A 21,586-nucleotide genomic window follows, 5' to 3' on the forward strand; every position below is an offset into this window, starting at 1 on the left:
TTCTTGAAAGAGCTCTTTTAAAGGCAGGTATGATTGGGACCACAATGAAAGGAAAATTGCATTTCTGAAATAAAGGCTTGAGGCTTTTGGGGGCTGGAGAGAGGTGGACAGGAGCACTTTGGCTGTGCTGAGAGGCAGTGCTGGGGCTGCTCCATGGCCCCTGCTTCCAGCAGAGCTCTGCTGCTCTAGTCAAGGTGACTCAGAGAGAAAAAAACCCAGGGGCAGCCTGGCTTTGCCATCCCTCGCTGGGAAATGCACAAATGAAAATGGACAGGCCCGTGATATTCATGTTTTATAAAGCTGAGCACTTGAAGGCATCCTAATAAACTCCTCCTGAGAGCTCTGCTGCTGCTGCTCTGGTGGCAGCACAAGTTTCTGATCCTCTGCTTTGGGTTGGGACACCTCTGTGTTATCCTGGCTTTTGCAGCCTTTGCTCTGCACCTTATTGGCCAATATTTGGGGTTTGTGTGTTTGGCCAATATTTGGGGTCTGTGTGTATTTGGCCAATATTTGGGGTCTGTGTGTATTTGGCCAATATTTGGGGTCTGTGATGTCCTCACTGAGCACTGTCAGGGACAATCTATCAGCAAAAAGCCCTTTGGATACACACACCCACCCCTCACTCTTTCCACAGCTTTGGGAGACTGATGTTGGGAGTTTAAAACGATCTGTGCCTTAGAGAATTAGGATTATTAGGAAAATCCATATTTTAGGCCAGAGTAAGACATCCCCTATTACCAAAACAGACAATTTAACTCCAGGTGCAATGGTAGCAATTTGAAATCAGCCACGTGCCTCAGCATGGGGAATTTCTGATGTGGTTCCTGCGTGACAGCTCCTTTTTCACTCAGTTATACTCAAAGCACTTGAATTATTCTAAAGATCTCCAGACAGAAATGTTCAGAAAGCTGTAATTGCATCAACCGTGCACCCACTGCTGACCTCCCCATCTGCTGGAGCTGCAGAGGGAAAAGAGCCCAGCTCTGGGGCTGCTGCAGGAACCCTGAGGTCAAACCCAGACTTTTGTTTTCTGGGAACACGGGCAAGGAGTTGATTTAGCTTAAGTGCCCTTGATGAGAAAGGAATGAGGCCACAGGTTGTGCTGCTCTCTGGAGCTGCAGGTGGGTTGCAGAGTGGCGCTGCAAAAGAACTTTATTCTCTTTCTGAACGAGGTGTTGTGGTTAAACACACGGCCTCGGCTTTCCTGTGGAAGAACAGTGCAGGATTCGTGGGGAATGGAGACAAAGCCTTGGCTTTGCTGTGTCCTGTAGGTGTTGAGGCTGGGAAATCCATTCTGGGCGTCAGAAGAGCTGGGGACTAATGGCACAGTCATGAGAAAAAACCATTTTATCCTAATGCTGAATTGAGGATACAGAGTGCCTGGCAGAAGAGCTCTGTACCCTTTTGGAGACGTTGTTCAAGTCTCTCAATTCCAGGAGATGATTGCAGGTGCGATGCCTCAGCCTCAGGACTGGCTTGCACATTGGTATGCATTTAATGTTTTCAACATAATCCAAATAGCCATATTAATTTGCATTTTATTATTTTATTTACTCTGATATCGTGTTTCAGAAAAAAATTATGACTTTATTGGATCATCATCATCTTTTGAAACTCTTCTGCTGTAATTAACCACGCAAAGTAATGAATTCTAAATTACATTTTCAATTACTCGTGACTAAAATTATCTTGAATTTTTTGAAAAATGGGTTTTTCCTCTGGAAAGATTCATTGCTTTCTCGATGTTGTTGTGGTAGAGCTCTAGATTAGGGTAACTTGATTTTTAAATGTCAAATATAATTTACTGTTAGAAACATAAAGGGTATGCCTGTATTCTGAAGGAGAAAAAAGTCACTTCAGCATCATTTAATAGTGATGTGTATTTAAAATCAGCTTTTTACCAGCTGGATCAGGTCTGGCAGAACAAAGGAAGTTTTTATGCCCAAAGGAAGTTTTTAGGTACCCACTTTTGCATGGATGGATCTAGAATGTGTCTGTGCACACAGTGCTGGAAATAGAGGACTCTGCAGTTTGGTCACAGAGCTCCTGGCAAGAAAAGATTCCATAATTTAGAACCTTCCATGAACTATGAATGGCTTTAGAAAGGTGAGGTTGGCCTTGGGTCATGGGCACCTCAGGCTGATGTTGTGTGTGAGGGGATGGATTTAAATGTTCTGAGGCTCCAATAAAACAGCACCACTGAGGGGAAGGGAAGGAGGAGCAGAGGGGAAGGAATTGAAACAGGAATTTACATTTATTGAAGAACTTGCAGGGAATGTGTTTGAGGATTATATTTTAGGTATCACTTGGTGTGAGTTGGAGTTATCCAAAGTTTTCATTAAGTCTCCAAAACAAAGAACTTTATCTGCTCTGCTGAGATGGGAAAAGGCTTCCAGTGAAAAGAAGTTCCATTTTTTCCTCATCATCTGCAGAACTGTTCTGTGAACATTGAGCTCAGCCTTTGCTCTTGGAGCAGGTGTATTTTGTAGAAAGTTAAAATAGGAGAGCAGTCATTTTAATTAAAATATTCAAGATGTGAAGATTTTTGGACCAGTCGAACATAAAAGTTGTAGAGAACATTAATCTAAAGGGAAATTCGGGGGTGTGGTTCATCTAAAACCACAACAGCATCGTTGCTGGCACCATTTGTCACTCTCACTGCATGGGGACATCAGTGACATCGATGGCACAAGTGCCAGCATCTGTCACTCCTCCTGTGCCAGCTCTGGCATTTCAAACTGGGCTGGGGAGGGTGGCAGCCCCAGGGGGCTGTGACCCCTCAGAGGTGACAATGATGGGCCTGTGACCCCTTAGAGGTGACAATGAGAGGTCTATGACCTCTCAGAGGTGGCACTGAGGTGGCTGTGACCCCTCAGAGGTGACAATGATGGGCCTGTGACCCCTTAGAGGTGACAATGAGAGATCTATGACCCCTCAGAGATGACAATGTGACCCCTCAGAGGTGGCACTGAGGTGGCTGTGTCCCCTCAGAGGTGACAGTGATGGGCCTGTGATCTCTCAGAGGTGGCTGTGTTCCCTCAGAGGTGACAATGATGGGCCTGTGATCTCTCAGAGGTGGCTCTGAGGTGGCTGTGTCCCCTCAGAGGTGACAATGAGAGGTCTATGACCCCTCGGAGGTGGCCCTGAGGTGGCTGTGTTCCCTCAGAGGTGACAATGAGAGGTCTATGACCCCTCAGAGGTGGCCCTGAGGTGGCTGTGCCCTCTCAGAGGTGACAATGAGAGGTCTGTGACCCCTCAGAGGTGGCTGTGACCCCTCCAAGGTGACAATGTGACCACCCAGAGGTGGCCCTGAGGTGGCTGTGTCCCCTCAGAGGTGACAGTGAGAGGTGTATGACCCCTCAGAGGTGGCCCTGAGGTGGCTGTGTCCCCTCAGAGTTGACAATGATGGGCCTGTGTCCCCTCAGAAGTGGCTGTGACCCCTCCAAGGTGACAATGTGACCGCCCAGAGGTGGCCCTGAGGTGGCTGTGCCCTCTCAGAGGTGACAATGAGAGGTCTGTGACCCCTCCAAGGAGACAATGTGACCACCCCGAGGTGGCAGTGCCACCAGTGCTGTGTCCAGAGCAGGCTGTGCCTGTGCCCCTGGGTGGGCTGAGCACCAGAACTGGTTTCCTGCCCATTTTCCGTCCTCGTGCCGTGAGCTGGCCGCACTCTGAGCCCCAAGCCTCTCTTTAATGGGGAGGTGGCTCCTCCAAAGACTTTTCCAAACTGACAAAGCAGAATGGGAGGATCGAGATGGGGAGGGCTTGGAAGGCAAAGGAAAGTTAATTACTTCCTGCAAATCCCAGGTTCCTCCTTTGCCACTGAAGAGATTCAGCACTTTTCACGGCACCTTTTAAGTTTTATGTTGAAAATAGCAAAGAAATGGATTTTATGGGTAAAATGGCATCTTTGGGGAGCCCAGAAGTGGTATAAAGTTAGCATGAAGGACAACTCATTCACCTTTAGCTCAGTGTGCATTCTGCAGCCCACTTAATGGGAGCTCTGTGTGCATGTTCAGAACTGTTCTGATACAGAGCAGAAAATGCCAGGGATTAAACATTTTCTGTAAATGTGGGGAGAATGGCAGAGAAATGGATGTGTGGTGGTGTTTGAGGGTCCCCAGGATGAGGGAAGAAATGAGAATCTTGACTCCAGGTTTCAGAAGCCTGATAGATATATTATATTATATTATATTATATTATATTATATTATATTATATTATATTATATTATATATATTATATTATATTATATTATATTATATTATATTATATTATATTATATTATATTATATTATATCATACTGTATTATATCATACTGTATCATATCATACTGTATCATATCATATTATAATATATTATAACACACTATGTTATGCTATATCATACTATATTGTACTATATTATATCATACTATACTATATTATATTAATTTTATTATATGAAAATTCTATACTAAAGAAAGAGAAAGGAGACATCAGAAGGCTGGAAAGGAATGGTTTGTGGTTTGATGGTGATTGCAGGCAGGAGAGGCAACGTTCCACCCATTGCAGAGGTCCAGTTTCAGCTGGTTTGAGGTACAAATGTCAGTAAAGAGCACAGGGGATAAAGGATGAGCAGTGAGGTTGGAAGGTGCTTCCCCCAGAGGGGGTCAGGCACAGGAGGAGGCTGCAGGGGATGGCACAGCCCCAAATCTGAGCCCCCAGGGCACCTGGGCCGTGCTCAGTGCAGGTTTCAGTGCTCTGCAAGGAGCAGGAGTCACACCTGGGGATCCTTGATGGTTCCTTCCAACTTGAAATATTGTATGATTCTGTGTATAAATAGATTGTCATTGGCTTGTTCTTGGTTTTACACTGTTCCTGCTGCCAGAAAGAGCTCTGGGGCAAAAAAAAAAAAAGAAAAAAAAATCAATGCACAGGCTGTAGAGCTTCTGCATCCCCATTTTTCACACCACTGTTAGTTCTAATGTTGCTTCCCTGCAGACATGACCTGAAAGCTAAAAATTTACCTAAAAATCATTTCCTGCATATCATTTTTACCAGGCTGAAAGCAGTTGCTCTGTGAGATTGCACAAAGCACATGATTTGAGGGCATGGTTTTGGCCTGGTGGCCCTGGGTGAGTAGATGCCTTGATCTGGAGAGCGAGGCTGCCTTGGAGTGAGCAGCAGTGCTTCCACAAGGTCACCGGGTTAAAATCCTTCCATGTGTTTTCCCATTCCAGGCTTTTTTGGAGGAGTGCTGGAGGGGCTCAGTTTGTCTGTTTGATCAAAGCACAGGGTTAAAGCTCTGCAGATTTTAATGAAGGCCCTTTTTACCTTCTGAACCCTTTACTGTACATACCAAGTCAGTTTTTTTGCTCTGTGTTTTCTTAAAAATTAGTTACTGCTCCATAGGAAATGCCTAAATGGATATTCTGCACGATGTTTTCCTTATATATGTAAAATCATTTTATTTTGTCTGAATTATTATCTCAGTTTACTTTGTAATTCCTAAGGGTTATCAGATGATCATTAAATCTTGATTTTCTGTCAGGAAGAATTAATAATCTTGACTTCTGAATGAATTTAGAAGCAATAGGGGATTGGAGTCAAATATTTGAATACCATTTCAGTGTTAAATCAGTTATTCATATTTCAACTTAGGCTTACTGGTAGATAAAAAATAAATTCAATTCATAAATCCTCCTTTGCATTTGAATATTTTATTTTTTTACCCCCACAGCTGGGTGAGGATTGCTGCTCCAGTGTTTAGAACACATTTTCACATACATTCCAGCACAGAATTCATGTAGCCATGTGCATGCATCATGTATGATGCTGTATCAAAAACCAGCTGTGTAGAAGAAAATAAGAGTTGGTTTCTGGGTGAATTGGTCAATTTAAGATAAGGAAAGCTCAGGTTGAAGGTAAGGCTTGGATATTGAGGCACTGCCTCAGCAGGAACTGCCCCTTGAGAGCTGCTTTTTCTCTGTTGTGATGACTTTAAACGGCTGTGCTTTCATTAATTGCTTATTGCTTCAATCCCAGGCAGCCCTGAAAGAAAAACCAGTGAGGCTGCCAACGTTTCAGAGGTGTCTGTGGTGTGTTCTTGCTTTGTGGATGTCTGGGCTGAGCCACAGCGTCCCACAGCTTTTCTTGTTCCAGAACATTCCCCACACGTGGCCTGCTCTGCATGGACAGCACAGGAGGCTCCTCATCCTCTGTGCCTTCAGTCTGGTTTGGATTTACCTGGCATGTGCTGCTGCACAGCATTTCATGGCTTCTCTGAGACTCCAGGAAAACGTTTTCCTCAGCTCTGCTATTCCCAGTTAATTAATTTCTCTGCCTGCTTTTTCCTGCTGTGACAGATTTCTGATCAGCTCCTCGAAATGCCATGGATTTCTCCCAGATATATTTGTGTACATCCATGCACCCATCAGCAGTGGACATATATTCCACATATTATGGATGTGTTTATGGCTTTAGGCTTGGAGTCTTTACAGTATTTTGAACCCATATGTCATCCCGTCTGTCCTTTGAAAATAAATCACATTTCTTGCCTGTATTTTGTTCTTCCTTCTGTGTTTATCCTGAGCTTGAGGACACAATATTCAGCTCTCAGTGAATTCCTGAATCTAAATCATGTTTTAGCTTCTGTAGTCCAGCTTCAAAGCTGAAAGCAAAGATGTGTTGTGAATTCAGTCTGAATAAGTGTTTTAAATTCTATATCTAATAACATTAATTCATTCATTCATTAAGTGGCAATGAAACCTTTTGTGGATAACAAACAAGTTTACTTAGGAGCTACAGGAAAATATTTAGTCAGAAGGTCAAAATCACTCTGGTTTGCTATCATGAAAGTTAGTTCATCTTATTCTGTTTTCCTGTTGATTATACCAAGTTTTTCTATAAAAATTAATGTTTATACTTTCTAGAATAAGAGCTGGTTTTAGTAATGCTTTGCTGATTTAAAGGCTTTTTTCCCATTTTACCTCTAAGGCAAGGATCCTACCTGAACAAAGGCTTCCTTGGCAGGTGCAGTTTTCAGTGGTGGCTGGAAGTTATTCCACAACTCAAGCAAGAATATGATCAGGCCAATTGATACCAACCAGTTTATTCTTGCCTTGAAGTTTCCCTGTAATTTATTTTGTTTCCAATTTTAGCACATGCCATAAAAAGCAAAGCTAAACTTGCTTGTGCTTCATGTTTCAGACCACGCACACTTGAGAGACACCTGTCAATCTCCAGTCCCTGCAGATCCCATCCCTGCTATAATAAGGCCACAAAAAGTAACAAAATAACACCAAAAAAGCCTCCACATCACGAAGCAGTCTGATGGGCTTTTTTTCCCCTTTGGTTTCTTTTAACTTCTGAATTTCCTTCTGTTTTCCATGCTGACTTTTCTCAGTTACACGTCGTTTCCTCTCTTACACACATTCACAAATCAGTGACATCTCAAGAATTTGTCAAAACTCGCTGCTTTTCTTGGAATGTCCTTGCTTACAGATCCTGTCAGCCTTGTGGTGGAGCCCATCAGCAATCTAATTAATAAATGAAGCAAGGAGAACGAAGTTTTCCCAGTCTTACTCTTGCTTTCCCCCCTCTTCACCACCTTTGCCCAGCTCCCTCTCTGGGTGCTCTGCTGAAGCAGATTTTGATGATAATCTTGAGAGCTGAAGATCATCATCTGCTGAAGATGATCTTGAGAGCTGATTTAGGCTTCTGGAAACCCTGAATCATTCCCTGATTATGGCTGCTGTAGTTGTGAAAATATATTATTAATCATATTTCACATCTATTAAATTCCAGACCATTGCTGGTAGTTTTGGGAATCCTAGTTCTGCTGTGTCTTCTGAGTCCTCAGAAAGGAGTGAAGATCCCCTCTCTAAAACTTTGGTTTATTTTTTCAGTGTATGCTGTAGCCCGTGGGCATATGTTAACTATTTTAAGAATGAAGCCAAATAATAGATGTTAATTTATTTTAATTTTGTACAGTTATTTATGAAGAAGTCTCACTGAAGAGTTCTGGCTTAAGCTTTGAACAGATTAGAAATGATAAATTGGCAAAAAAAAAAAAAAAAGCCCTTTCCTTTTTGAAAAATATCACTGGAACAGGAGCCTTGGCATTTCGAGCTGCTAGGAGTGTGGATGTAAATACTAATGACAAGCCCAAAATAACTAATGTTAATAGTTATTATTTCTGAGTGCCTCCATGTGCTTGCCAAGCGCTGGTGAGCTGATGGGGTGTGAGGAATGCTTGAAAGGACTCGGGGATGCATCTCCTGCAGAGCTGCCCAGCTCCTGGGCACCCCATTCCTTGGGCAAAATAGGGTTTTTTTAATAAATTAAAGCTGCAGGTTTGGGCTGCTGGCTCTTGTTTTACCTCCTGGTTGTGCCCAAGAATGTTTGAGTCGGGTTTTGTGATTTTTGTGGTTTTTGTTGTTGGGTCCTTTCCCAGCAGGACCAAGTCCTTGAGCCTCTGTGCAGCCCACAGGAGCAGTCATCTGCCTGCAGCTCACCTGAAAGAAAAAGCAGGACAAAACATCTTCACAGACTGAGTTTTCTTCCTTCCTTCCTTTCTTCCAGAGCCTGTATGACCTGAATTCATTTGGGGGTTTTGGATCAAAAGTAGATTTTGCAAAGGCAGGGGATTGGAGACAGAAGAATCCGTGATTTTAGTGAATTCTCTGAATATGGGCAACATTAATATCATAGATTAAATATCAGTTCTGTAGGATAAGAATTAATGTCTGCTTCCATCAGCTGTCAATTACAGGCAAGGAGCTTTTTAATTGCATAAAGGCAGGCGGGGTGCTAAAGCCTTTTCAGGGAGGAAGAAGGAAAGACAGCCTAATTTGGGGCTAAACTACAAGGATTAGACCCAGCCTATCCAGGGCTAAGTGCTCTGCTTAAATGCTGACTCTGTATTTGACCTGGGATTTTTTAAAGACACTTAGTGAGATTTTCAGCACCACTGAGATGAACAGGAAATAATTCTGCCAGACATCTTTCACTGGGAGACAGGGAGGGGAGGAAACCCTCCTGCTCTTACCCATCCTCATGTGCTGCACTGGAAACAGGGCTGGAAATGACATTGCTGCTGCTTGTCAGGGGCTGGCTTTGGGAATTTTGGGGTGATGCAGAGATCATCCTGCTTTGCTGCAATAGTTTAGACAAGATTTGGGCTTTTGGAAGGATTCCTGCTTGTTCAGAACAGCTTCTCTGCCCCTCTCAGCACTGGCACCTCCCCTCCATCCAGCACCACACTCTGTCTGTCTCTCCATTTATTCCTCCACAAATTCCCCTTTCTTTCCTGCAGTGGCTGGATTGTTGTAAAACAGCTTGGGGAAAATCAGATTGTACCTGTGGATTTAACTGCTCTCTAAGCTAACTAATGTTTTATTTACAAAAATAAGAATGCTCTGCATTTCTTGCAGGCTTCCAAATGTATTACTGGGACTTGGTGGGTGTAAATTATTTTTCTCAGTGCCAAATTGGTGCGAAGACCCTCCCTTTTTTATTTTTTCCTTTTTAGAAAGCTGATGGGTCGTTGGTGACACAATTTAATATGCAAGACAGTTTTCTCTCTGTCATGGATCTCAGCAGATAGCTCTTGGCAAAGTGCAGCTAGGATAAACCTGCAAAATATCCTCACTCACACAAAGATCGTGACCTCCTCATGGTTACCACTGCCTTGCTTTGTTTTTTGCAAGGATTCTGAAACTTAATATCACATTTCCTTATTATTCCCTGAAGAGGGGACACTGAGCAGCAGATTGAACCTTTTGTACTTCATCTTGTGAAGCAGAAATAAATCACTGGAAGTGAAATTATTTGAAAAAAAATCATTTTATTACGAGCAAACTCAGCAGAAACTGACAAAAAAAGTAACTCAGAGGTGTACAACGTCAAAATAAGCTGTAAATGTACATAGAGATTTGAGCATAAAATACTGCAGTGTGCTGTTAATGCCTTATTAAAGTTGAGAGGTCTGGTGGGGAGAATGGAATTAATGTTGTCAGCAGCACAAAATCCTCCCCTGATCCCCCTGCCTCGGCTGCAGGGGATGGCCCTGGACGAGGAACATCCAAGGAAAAGGGGAAATTGTGGCACTGCTCAAAAACCTTCCTGAGGAAGAATTAATATCTTGTGTAATCATGTATTTGCAGAAAATGTAGAATGTGCTGGAGCCGTATTGCTCTGTATAATTACCCTAAACCTGAAAAATGCTTTGGGGAAGGTGTTGAAAATGGTTCAATATTACATTTCATTGCTTCTTCAAGGAAAAAAGTTTTGGTTCTTCATTTAGTCAGTCTATCAGAACTTCAATTAATACTAATTTTATTGAGTTTTCAGAGCATTTTTAGACCTTTATCTTTCTACTCAGATTTCAGAGGGAAGGGATTTTTGAAATGCCCTGAAAATGAGTTTAAAATGCTAAAATTTACTAGATTTAGTAGTGTCTTAAGTGGTGTCTTTAAACTGCAAAGCCATAATTGTTTTCAGCTGCTAATCCAAGTCCAAAGACCCACATGTGACCAGAAATAGAGTCAGGACCATTTGGACTGAGTTACTGCAAAGCTGCTGAATTTCCAGGCATCATACAAGCAGCCATTACCTATGTGAAAGGCAAATCAGAAATGCTGGATATCAGCTGGTTATCATTTTTCCAGAGAAACTTTGCCTGTCAAAGAAGTTGGCGTTCCTCTAAAATATACATTTATGTACATATATAAATGAACTTATTTTAAATTACCCAGGGCGTTTTTATGTGCCTTGTGGAGGGTCCCTTCTGTGCCCAGGTTTGCTGCTGTGGTGAGAATGCAGCAGAAAAGGGATGATATTTTCAAGAGGGGAGGCTCCCAGACCTTCCAGCCTGGTGCAGAGTTTTTGAAGGCGCCCTGCTGGACCCTTCCTGTTCAAACTCTTGAATCATTCCCTATTTTAAGGATCTGCCATGCCCTGAAGGTGTTGTGACATTTTCTAATCCTTCCTGCTGGACTTTGCAGATATTGAGGCTCTCTCATGCTGGGCTGGACTTGAAGTGCACGAGGCTTGGGTTTGAATGAGAACTCAAAACAAACCAAATAAATCAAATTGCAGTTAGCTCTTTGACTCTTTTTTACTGGCATTCCAAGAGTATTTCACTGTATTCTTATAAAAAAAAAATTAAAAGGCATCTGAAAATACTCTGCATAGTTAAGAGCATTTATCTTCCTTGGATTTTTCCCTTCTGGAGTGAGATATCATTTCCAGCCCTCTGCAAGCATGCTGTTTTATGAAATAGTTATTTGCCTTAAACTGAGTCAGTAGAACTCTTGGAATATAAGTAGCCAGATTTGCATAGTTTATGGGAAAAAAAAATCTCTGTAACAAACTTTGTAGTAAACCTTTTGAAAATATTTCATCTACAGTTTGCTTTGCTGCTGCTGCTGAGTAGGAAATTCCAAAATCACAGCTGTGAATTTCATAGAATTAAAACCACCCCATATTTTAAAAAGTCCCCATCCTCACAGAAAAGTCCCTAGAGATGGCTTTCTGTATCCAAAGCCTGAAAAATTGCAAGTTAAGTTGTTAAGCTGAAATACAAGCTCTCTTTTATTTACTATTTCAGCTTTTTGCTATTTTCTATTGGAATATTAGGCTGGAAAATTGGAGGAGTTTGCTGATCTCTTTTTAGGATTTTTTTCCAGTCATGATAAACAGCTGATGAAGCACTTATAAGAGCACCAAAAATGTCTTTTTTTTTTTCCTTTTCCCTGTAAGTTTTTATAATTGTTTCCTTGAGTATCCAGTGCAAAAGAAACACTTGGGCAGCAGCAGGAGTTATCATCAAAGCACAGCCGAGTCTCAGCCCTGTTTTACAGAAAACCCTATCTGAAACACCTCTTTAAAGAGGATGCAAACAAAAAAGGTAACAAGCCCTTTGATCAGACGTTTAATTCAGCAAAATGGGCTTTGCTGGTGCACAGTGGCCAAGCTGCTCTTGGTTTGCACTGGTTTGGGTTAAAAGCAATCAGAACCACTGGACTGGGGGCTCTGCGAAAGCTCAGGGAAGGGGTGGGAGGTGGATAAAAGAAAAGGCCAGGGTGGGCAGTGAGTCACAATAGGTGTGAACTGTTAACACTCTGCCTTTGTTAGTCCTGAAGATGAAACCAGTCCAAGCGTGAAAAAACCTTCCCTGGGATGAAATAGAAGGAGCTTGTAGTGAAAAGTGTTTATGTACAGCAAAACATCCTTCTAAAGGACATTACCAGCTTTGGGCAAAAACAGCTGATGGATTAATGTGATTTTAGTGGCACTGAGGATGTACTTTCCTAATCATTTTATCCAGCAGCAAAATTTGTGTAAGTTCCTACTCTCTCCCACCCCAGAGAGAAACTCCTGACTCTTTCCCTTCACCCAAATTCAGCCTTTCCTTGTCTGTATGGTAAAACCAGTTTTGGAGTTGTGCCCTAGATGAGATCTCTAAATGGGAACAGAACTGGAAAGAGAAATAATGTTTATTTTGTGGCACAAATCATCCTTTTCCAGTCTAAGGGCATGGAAGAGGCGATGGGGGATCCTGAAGTCTCTTCCATGTGAGAGTGGGGAAGCTGAGCCAGCAATGCTCACCCTGGTTAGCCAGGCAGGCTCTGTGCACAGGGCAGGCTGGAGGGAGGGCTTGTCCCCAAATTGCTCATTTTTGTGTGCTCTCAGCAGTGACCTGCTCTGAGCCTGTCCTGAGCCTGTCCTGAGCCTGTTCTGAGCCTGTCCTGAGCCTGTCCTGAGCCTGCTCTGAGCCTGCTCTGAGCCTGTCCTGAGCCTGTCCTGAGCCTGTTCTGAGCCTGTCCTGAGCCTGTCCTGAGCCTGTTCTGAGCCTGTTCTGAGCCTGAGCCTGTCCTGAGCCTGTCCCGAGCCTGTTCTGAGCCTGTTCTGAGCCTGTTCTGAGCCTGAGCCTGTCCTGAGCCTGTTCTGAGCCTGTCCTGAGCCTGTCCTGAGCCTGTCCTGAGCCTGTCCTGAGCCTGTCCTGAGCCTGTCCCGAGCCTGTTCTGAGCCTGTTCTGAGCCTGTTCTGAGCCTGTCCTGAGCCTGTTCTGAGCCTGAGCCTGTCCTGAGCCTGTTCTGAGCCTGTTCTGAGCCTGAGCCTGTCCTGAGCCTGTTCTGAGCCTGTCCTGAGCCTGTTCTGAGCCTGCTCTGAGCCTGTCCTGAGCCTGTTCTGAGCCTGCTCTGAGCCTGTCCTGAGCCTGTCCTGAGCCTGCTCTGAGCCTGTCCTGAGCCTGAGCCTGTCCTGAGCCTGTTCTGAGCCTGTTCTGAGCCTGAGCCTGCTCTGAGCCTGTCCTGAGCCTGTTCTGAGCCTGTCCTGAGCCTGTTCTGAGCCTGTCCTGAGCCTGAGCCTGTCCTGAGCCTGTTCTGAGCCTGTCCTGAGCCTGAGCCTGCTCTGAGCCTGTCCTGAGCCTGCCCTGAGCCTGTCCTGAGCCTGTTCTGAGCCTGACCCTGTCCTGAGCCTGTCCTGAGCCTGTTCTGAGCCTGTCCTGAGCCTGAGCCTGTCCTGAGCCTGTCCTGAGCCTGTCCTGAGCCTGTCCTGAGCCTGTCCTGAGCCTGTTCTGCTGCCCAGACACAGCCAAGCTCCCCTTGCCTCATCCTTCAGTCCAGCCTGAAGAACAATTTGAATCCCAAACTCCTCCTGGGTGCCTCTGTTGGAGGTGCTGGTGCTGCCTCCCCTGCAGCCCCAGAAAATGTGAATATATTTATTCACTCTTTACATCCCCACATGGTGTGAGAGCTGAAGGGGGGGCCTGGTTTAGTCCTTCTGCATCTGGAGAGAAAAAACCTGAGTGAATTTGGAGCAGCACATAAAATAACCCTCCTCAGGTACAAGTGTTGGTCAATAGAAACACTTTTTGAGCTATTTAGGGACACCTTGCTGCCCTGTCCCAGCATTAACTGCTTCTATATTTTTATTCTTTATATGAACAGAAAGGGTCAAATTCTGCTTTATGTGAGCATGGGTTCTCACACTGAATCATAATGGAGTTGTCCGTGCTCAGCCAAGAAAGAAATTAGACTCCTAAGTTCTTAAAAGTTATTATATTTTACCTCAGAGCCTGCCATGTATAGTCCAAATTACTTTCTTGTATGAATTATTTTAATAAGCAACAGTCTCACATTCACATAACCTGCACATGCAAATAATAGAGATTAAAAGTGACTTTCAGGCTGGAGTTGTTCTCATTGGGGGGTGCAGAGAGGTGTCAGGTGGTGGTGAGATCATCCTGCCAGGCTGGAACAGGAGCTTTTCTTCCATGTCCTGTGCTAAAATGCAGATGGGCACAGAAAGCCATGGCCTGTGCCAGCCAGCCAGACAGGAGGGATGGAGTTCTAAGTTTTCTCATAGCATATTCAATTCCATTTAAATATTGCAAAATGCTGAATTGTAAATGTTAACCTAGCCATGAATAAAAAATGCTGATATTTTATTTAATCAAAAAAAAATAATTATGGATATTCTGCCTTTATTGTATTATTTAAAATATTTCGTTTTACTTGTAGCCTACAAGTTCTTGCAGAGTGGGTTATATATATATATATTTATATAGTGAGAGAATATTTTTCTGATGCATAAAAAATACAAAAGACTGACTTTTGCAAGCTACAGGGAATATTGCCATTGTCTGGGTATGGAGAGAATCAGAAAAATCAGAACAGAGAATAAAGTAATAGGAGAATAAAGTAATTATTTTTAATTACTTAATTAATTATTTCTTTTAAAGAAAGTAATTTTAAGTAATTATTTCTTTCAAAGAAATTTCTTTCTTTAGGGACAGGGGCAGTGGGATGAGGGATGGGAGCTCTGGGATCCCCTGTGCACTCCACATCCAGGACCTCTCCCTGTCCGTATCCTTGTCCTGCACCTCCCTGCCAGAGCAAGTACAGATTCTAGGATGGAGGTGTTCACAGGGGAGCTGGCAATAGGACATTTCAAATTTCATTATTGTGAAGAGTACAGCAGATTTAGCAGCAGACAGATCTGTTTGAAATGTGAATACATGGTTTTCCATGTGTCACAGGCCTTTCCTTAGCAGAGAAATGGTAGGGACAATTAAACCAGGGGAACACAGCTTTCACACGAGCAAATCTGTCCTCTCTGACATGAAGGGATTTTTGAGTAAAGGCTCTGCTTTTACTTTTGGACATCTCCTAAAAGTGTGTGTGTAGCCATGAAGGAAGAATCACAGTCTCTGTGGTTTGAGATCTGGATTCTTTCAGCACTTGAAGCAGACAGTTAATTTACTCTCTGGAACTTGTTTTACCCCTCTGATTCATCAGCTAAATGCTTCCACTATGCAGGAGAGGTTACAAATGAGGAGTTCAAGGGAAAAAATATCTGAATAAATGTATTTTTATTGCCAAGGATCTCTCTCTCTTTCTCTTTGTTACTGCTACTTAGTCCTGACCTTGCTGGATGTGGCACCCTCGATTCTCACCTGTCTTATTCTGTTCTTGGAGTTGTTTTCTGAAGTACTTTCATTTGTCTCATTTGGTTTCAAACAAATCCCACGTTCATGTCCTAAATGTTTCACTAGTCAGAGTAATTAAGTTGATCAGGTCTGGGAGCACTGGAAGGAAAATAATAGGGTCACTGAAGCATTCAGGCTCTAATGGGAACCTGAGTTCATTCAGATATCAAATAATTGCTTTACACCTGCACACACACTCCCAGTGAGCGAGGTCACACCAGTGGTTCAGTGCTCTCAGGACTGTTTCCAGGGAATTTCAGTTCTGTTTTTAAAACACTGAGTTGTTTTGACTTTTTTCAACTTTGTTCTTGTTTTTATGTATCAGTTGGAGCTTAGCTGATTACTCATCTTTATGCACAGGGAAATATTTTCACGTGACAATCTCTTATTAAAAGTGGAATGTGATTAATGTATTGCAAAGCAGATTTAATAGCAATCAGAACAGTCAGAAGACTATCATCTGAGTTTCACTGCTATCAAACAATTTATTAGCCAATTTAAATGCACTGTATACAATTTACCAGTATTCAAAGGCTGAAACTGAGTCTGCAGGTGATTATGTGTACAGAACAGCAGAAGGATTCTAGGGATATTCACAGCCATGATTGCTCCTTGAAAAAGGCAATTTCAGAAGAATAAGGTAAAAATCAGTATTACTTTGTGAGATTTTATGGGAGATGAAGCAATAATTATAACTCCTCAGTCTGACTAAATTCTGTGATAAATCTCCATGAATGCCAGCAGTACAGGCTGTCACAAAAATTCGAGAAAATTTTATCATAATCAAGAATAAAAAAATACTGCCTAGGAAAATGACAGCTATTCATAGCAGGTTTCAGTAAATTCCAGCCTCAAATGCTGGTCACAGTGCTGCTTGTTATTGGAGGGGATTTGAACTGATGCAATCGTTCCTCTTCATCTTCTTTTTATTTTCCCACCTTTATAAGTTTACCTCTCAGCTGAGAATTCCAGCTGCAAAAGAAATGGAAAATGGCTGTATGTGTGCCTGCATTGTGCTGACAGGAAGGCCTATTTTTCTCTGTAATTTTAAAGGCCAATTACCCTTGGAGGAAAGGAGAAAAATAGATTGATTTGTCTTGTAACCCCTGAGGCAGGCATGTGTTGTCTCCTGCTAAGGCCTTTCCAGTGCAACTCTCGTGGAAGAGCTTTCACTGCACGTCCCAAGTGGTGCTATTAACAAAGAAAGCAAAGGCAAATTAAAATATTAAACAGATCACTTAAAGGTTTAAGGAATCTTATCTTACTGGGCCAGTTCTTTCTTTGTTTTTTCGGGTGGTTTGGAAATCTTAAGGCCGGGAGTAAGCAATAGTGAAATTTCCTTTAAACTGATTACTTGAAAATAGGGTTTACAAATCCATTTGTCATCCTACAAACACTGAGCTTCAGCTCTAAATAGGGTAAGTATTTATTTCTTCATTGGAATTATGATACAGATGGCCAATATCCTCACTCTGGGCTGCAGCAGTGTGACTTTCATTGTTTGCCACGCTGGATTGGCCGTGGTCACAGCTGGATTGAGCTGAGCTGGTAAATGTCATCACACATGCCATTTAGCATTAGAACTTCCCACATTATTCCCTTTTAAAGCATTTTTGTGTCTAACACACTGGACACAAATAAATGGGTTTTCTAGTGATGTTCTGCATTTTCCTTGGACTCAAAGGCTCCAATTAACAGTGCCCAGCAAGCTGGGTCTGAGTGGCAGCTCAGAGATTAGACGTGGCTTTGTTCCCTTTTAATCTGAGTAAAACTCTTTTGTGGCAGGGCTTAAATTCTTTAACTCTCTGTATTTTAGACCTGCTCCTGTGCTACAGCGCTGCTGGGTATTAACAAATTTATTTAGCAAGTTAAAGAGGATCCAAACAGGCACATAGCTTCTCCATGAGAAATGGCTCGCACGGAATCATCTGGAAACCTTCAAATGCAGGTGCTGTGTGTTACCTCAGTGACTTCACAGCTTTGAAGGCAGCGTTTCTGAGCAGAACACAACACTCCTGACTCCTGCAGATAACTCAGGAGATGTGTTTCTGCCTTTTTCCTGAGGAGGAACCATTCAGCCTTCAGACACATCCTTTTAAGTGCTGCAGCTCTCCTTGGTGCTTTCTCTTCCTCCTTAGTTCTTCTTAAACCTTTTCTTCCCCCTCAATGCCTCACAGATCAATGGATTTGTAAATATCCCAGTAACCAGGAACACATTTTTAACAAATGATGTCTTTATAATTAATGTGTTCAGCTGTGCTATCTTGATTTGGAGGCTTAAAAAAACAAACCAACAAAAAAGCAAACACCAAAAACATTTTGCTTTCTTTTTGGCCGAAGGGTAAGTTTCTGTTTCTCGATCATAACATTTATAAACCCAGGTTATCACTCAGCTTTCACATGAAAGTCTTGACCTACACCAAAATAAACCAGGATTTATAGAATTTGACCTTACAGCTCCAGGGTTTGTTTGAAATCTCGATGGTTTCTTTGGAACTGATGCTAAAATAACCTTTTTAGCTGGCATTTAACTTTGATTGTCAAGAATTTGAGATTCTGTTTAGCAAAAAAAAACCCCAAAAAGCTGGGAACAGAGATGTTGGATCACTCAGTCTGTTCTCATTTTTGGTTACAGAAATATCAAATCCAAGTGAATGTCAGATGCCCTGCTGTGATGGTTTAATGGGCCAAGGTCAGGTTTTGCCAGGCATGTTTAGGTTGAAATAAGAATGGTTTAAATACTTAATGATGAACAGAAAACACATTAACTGTACAGTGTCCCTTAACCCAGCTAGAAAAGTGTTTTATTTGCTTGTTTCACCTGCTGGCAATAAGGATCTTTTGAAAAGAGCTATTTCAGCCCCTTTTCTGCAGTGTTATTTGGGCTGTATTTCTCCCATAACTGATTTTTACCTTATTGCTATTTTTTTTCCTCTATAGGCCATACATTCTGAGAGATCAATTTGAAATCAAATCTCACAGAGATGGACTGAATCTTAACAGAATTGAGGTTAGGAGAGCCATTTTCTCTCAAAAAGGGTTTTGCTCCAGACAGCAACAGCAGTTTTGATGCTCTTAATTTCCTTTGCTGGCCTTTTTCTCAGCTGGGATCTGCAGTAATGTCAGAGGGACAGGCCAGGCAATGTTCAGCTGCTCAAGAGCTGCTGGGTGGGGATGGATCTCCCTGCTGGTTTATTCTGGGTCAGTTCTGCTCCTGCCTGAGGTTCTACCCATTCCATTTGCCAAAAAAATTCCAAAAATTTTGGAAAATTCCATTTGCCAAAAAAATGTGCCTCTCACTGTGGGATGCTAAAGGCGATGGAGGTGCCCGCAGTCCATGAAGGAAAATAATAATCAATAATAATAGAATAAAGACAACAGTAATAAAATTAAAACTAAAACGAAAATATTATTAATTACATTAATATTAATTTTTTTTTTTCTTGGGTTGTTCCTTCAAGCAGTTGGTAATGTGCTGTTACAGCAAATGATGGCTTGGCTTCAGTTTTCCCTGTGCTTGGGTAGCTCCAGGAGAAAACTGGAGGCTGCCCAGGCTCAAGTGAACTGAATTTAACCTAACTTGTCACAGTTTTAATCAGTGACACTGGAAAATATTTGGTTATCCTGATCAGAAAAAAAAAGTGATACTTGTAAAACAAAATTCAGGTTTTCAACTTTTTCTATAGAATAAATGCCAATGTCATCCTTATTACAGAAGAGGTGTTTGATCCTTGGAATCCATCTGTTGTGACACTTTATCCATTTAAAACCGACTAAAATGAGTCCTTTCCTCATTTTTCCATCATTCCCCACCTGTAGGAAATTGTCTTGCTGTTTTCCCTGTTTCATTGCTGCAGTGCTTGGGACTGCAGGAGTATTTTCCCTTTGGTTGCTCATGAAAACAAGATGTGTTTCAGTAGGATTTCCTAGTGAACAAGATTTTACATGAATGAAGAAATAAATGTTTGATGTAAAGGCTTTCATTAATTCCCAAAGGCACAGGCCATACAAATTCCCTTACAGCACGCAGTTCTGTCTCTTTTGCATAGTCAAAACTATTTCAAAAAGATGAAATTTTAAATATTTTATTAACTGCTGAGAGTTCTACCTTCTTGCTGTGATCATTTTCAAGGCAAGTCAAGCCAGGACCTCCTTCCTCTGAGCATGGAACAGTTTTTATTATTATTATTATTATTATTGTCAGCTGTGGAAAGGTCAATTCTCCCACCTTGGGGAGGTGATTTAGGAGGGGAAATAGGAGTCAAACAAGGTGCCAAGCCCAAGGTAGCAGTTTGTAACACATTTACAATTTTAATATCAGGGCTGAGAGATAATGATAGAAGAGAACTTTTTTTCCTTGTTGCAGAATGATGCAAATTCCAATCAGGTACCTTTGAGGGATGGTTTTATAGACTCTGTCTTTCCATTATCAGATATCTCAGTGTCATGACCAGTCCATTGGACTGCACAACATCTCTATTAATACTAGCATTGATTGCTCATAAAAAATAGGGTTTGTAATTAGGAGTGCATAAAGTTACTACCTGGAAGAGTGGATAAGGAGAAAATGAAATGAAAAAGTCACTTAATCTTAGCACTGCAGTTGTGCAAAGTACCATTTATTTTTCTCCTCATATAGCCGAGTTCTGTGTTGATAACAAGCTGCTGAGTTAATAAATCTGTGGCAGCTATTGAGACTTCTCTTTTAATAACAGAGCTAATGAAGGAGCATTAAGGAAAGGAAAAATAGATTTTGCAGGGTTTATTCCCATCTTGGTGCTCTGCTGAGTGCAAGAAGACTTGAGCAAGGAATTGTTTTTATAACAAAGTCCATTTGTTTTTTGCAGGGTCACCGTTGCATTCCAGGGCTATGGGTACTAAACAGGAACTGCTGATTTGATTCCTCAGCATTTAATTTTATATTGACTTCATTTTCATTTGATCCAGCTAGCTAAAAGATGGGGATTATTTTGTGATATAAAAATCTGCTTTGTTTCCCATTTTAATCCTTCACTGTTCTACCTTTCACTGCTCTAAGATCCTTCCAGCAGGTTGAGAGGCCGCTTTGAAGGTTGTGTGTTCACTTCTGAGACAGATTATAATGTCTGTAATGGGAGCAGAGTGGGTACACCCTGCTTTTAAACGAAATGGGCTTCTAAGATTAAAGTGAGAAATCCAATTCTCTCCCTGTGGGGTTACCCAGAAGGCCTGGCTGGTCCCCACAGAACCCCTGATCATGGTTTCTAGTCATGTTTGCATGTTTTCAAAGTACACCTGAGCCTTTGGGCAATGAGTTCTTATTTCATTTCAACTACTTTTAACTTACTCTTATTTTCCCTCTCCACCCCCTCCCTTACAAAAGGAAAGTTTTACCATTTATTGATGTTATAGTTGATTTTATGCCAGAATAGTCAGTCATGTTTATGGGCCAGACTTGCTTTGTGTTGCATTCAATGCAGTCTGTTACATTGAAAAGGTAAATACAGATGTTGGAGATAACTGAATGTGCATGTTGAAAGTGATAGAAATTTAATGATTTTTCAAAATTCTTGCTCAAGTAACTGAAATGCCAGCCCAACCCAGTTTCACAAGGCATCAGGGTATGAAACCATATGAAACCCTTTGTTTTAACTTAACACATAAAGTATTAAGAAAATACTTTCTTATTACCTGAAGAAGGAAATTATATTCCTTTACAATTTTCTTTTGTGGTGGTTTTGTGTTTGCCTGAAGTCCCAGCCCAGCTTTACAATTGCACGATGGAGGGAGAAAATCTAAAAAAAAAAAAAAATCAAAATCCACAGTTGTAATACTCTCTTAATCTGTTTTTAACCTGTGGAGTTGAAGCTGGTGTGCTGTGGCCACGGAGAGCAGTATCAGTGCAGCCTTTGCTCTTGGAGGAGCAGCAGCACATGGGAGTTGATGACTTCCCTTCCTCTGTGCTTTAATTGCCAGCTCTTAGTGACACTGCAACCAGCACAGAGATTTATTCCCATGCAAAACAGATTGACTTAGGGTAATTTGAATACTTTATGCATGGCTAGGTTCATTAGGAAAAGGAGGCAAGGCAGAACTATAAAAAGAACCAATAATCTTGCTAAAGGAGCCG

At 42.0% G+C, this 21,586-nt stretch overlaps 1 protein-coding gene and 1 long non-coding RNA gene across 5 annotated transcripts in view; one reads left to right on the forward strand and one right to left on the reverse strand.

The window, feature by feature from the left end:
- Positions 1–21,586, forward strand: part of DIAPH2 (diaphanous related formin 2) — a 173,772-nt gene that overhangs the window by 144,840 nt on the left and 7,346 nt on the right. The gene's annotated exons all lie outside the window — the stretch shown is intronic.
- LOC143695226 (uncharacterized) lies at positions 4,488–21,227 on the reverse strand. The gene is made up of 3 exons (XR_013184303.1): positions 21,148–21,227; positions 8,362–8,497; positions 4,488–4,877 (listed from the first exon to the last, which is right to left on the reverse strand). It is a non-coding gene; the product is annotated as an uncharacterized LOC143695226 (long non-coding RNA).

Source organism: Agelaius phoeniceus, chromosome 14, assembly GCF_051311805.1.
Source record: "Agelaius phoeniceus isolate bAgePho1 chromosome 14, bAgePho1.hap1, whole genome shotgun sequence".
Classification (NCBI taxonomy): Eukaryota; Metazoa; Chordata; class Aves; order Passeriformes; family Icteridae; genus Agelaius; species Agelaius phoeniceus.